Genomic DNA, 1736 nt, shown 5'->3' on the forward strand with positions numbered 1-1736 from the left:
GTATCAAAATTACTTCATTCCACGTTACCTTAATTATGTTTATTTTTCTGATTCTGGACAAGTGTAGAAAGGCTCAAATTTCAAGGGGTAATTTAATTTGTCTTGTAAACATGACGGGTGTTTTTTTTTTGGTTTAAAATAATTGTAATGGTTTTTTATTCAAAATTTAACCTCATTGGCAGTATTTTTGTTTTCTCCACACTAATCAGAATCACAAAGTAGACTTATACTATTAGTTCAGGATTCGATTTTGGTCACGTTTGCCCGAGAGCGAAAAACCCAGTTGTTTGTCAGGGTTGAAGATTGGCATAAGATTTGTCCCACATCGACGCATTAACTTACCCGTTTGCTGTTTATATAGCCATTCACTACAACTGAAGGGCACGACCTTACTTGAACAGGATTTGTTCTATAGGCTCGTACCACTGTATCCTTGAGTTCTAAGGAGACAGAAAACCAAGTCTGGTTGATGAGGCGTGGCTACGAGTCTAGAGCGTGATTAACAACTTTCCATGGTCACTTGTGGCCTTGGAGCAGTAGAGGATCGTTCTCAGCTCTGCTTGCAGGCCTGGGATGATCTCCTAGTTGTCTGACAGACTCCACATTCTTTTTGTTACCATCTTTTTCCTTCTCCTATCTTTGGTTCCTCTTTCTCGACTTCCCGTTGTTTCAATTCACTTGCACCAAGTACACCAAATGATGTGCAAATATGAGGGTAAAATTCATGGTGTGAAAGCTGGGATCTTTTAACCATTGAGTTGCAAGGTGTAAAGATTGTAACTTTTCTTCATGGATGCTACACTTGAAGCTAGACCAGTTTAACAAAATTGGCAGTGCCTATTCCAACAAACCTTGTTTGATCACTTTGATAGTGTTTGAAGACATTGATTCATCCCAACTCTAAAACAGCAACCTTATTTTTTATTTGCTAGTACACTGAAGTGGCTCTTAATCTGGAACAGTTTGAGTACTTAAGCAACAAGATGATTTATTGTCATGGAAATACACCTGGGACAAAGCACTGTAAGTCGTAACCCGTAAGCGAATAAATTCCTTGTGAGATTAAAGAGAAAATTCAGTAATATGGCAAAATAGAGAAGTCTTGGTCTTTGATATCACGGGCGTGTAATGGTGGTTTCTATCCGAAAGGCTAACTTGAAATTAATCCAAACTGGAAGTTTGTCACGTCGACCAAACAACTTCCCTCGTACATTATTTCTTGTTACTTTTCAACTCTCAAATAAAGTAGCGTTTAACATCGACTCAAAGTGTCAAACATATGTAAATTGAGCAATGCTAATATTAAGTACTATAATCCACGTCTAGCTATCACGTTGCAGTAAGACATTACGTTATTGCTTTGAATCTGCTTCGTTTGACAAAGAAGGAGGAAGCTTCTAAGCTTTACTAGATGAAGCATGCCCGGGCTGAGCACGGGCCCAACAAAATCGTGCTGCGACAACCTATCGAAAAAATAAAAAGGCGCTGCGAAAATTTATGTAATTGTTTACACTACATACGAACAAAATTTCACATCCCAATTGACAGGCATATAGTGTATTGCAAGAACCTTGCACTACCGAAGAATGTTTTCTCCTTTGTATTTGCCCTCAAGAATCAAAAGAAGTTACATCATAAAATAAAAACAAAGGAGAAAGTTTCACTAAATAGATATGTACAATTATTTTAGTAGACATTTTTTATTTCTTTCAAGCGTGGTAATTACCCCGAAAATC

At 37.5% G+C, this 1736-nt stretch overlaps 1 non-coding gene across 1 annotated transcript; it reads left to right on the forward strand.

The window, feature by feature from the left end:
• Positions 1-383: 383 nt before the first annotated feature.
• LOC138890996 (small nucleolar RNA U3) lies at positions 384-599 on the forward strand. The gene has a single exon (XR_011407358.1). It is a non-coding gene; the product is annotated as a small nucleolar RNA U3 (small nucleolar RNA).
• The last annotated feature ends 1137 nt before the right edge of the window (positions 600-1736 follow it).

This window comes from Nicotiana sylvestris, chromosome 4 (assembly GCF_000393655.2).
Source record: "Nicotiana sylvestris chromosome 4, ASM39365v2, whole genome shotgun sequence".
In the NCBI taxonomy this organism is placed as follows: Eukaryota; Viridiplantae; Streptophyta; class Magnoliopsida; order Solanales; family Solanaceae; genus Nicotiana; species Nicotiana sylvestris.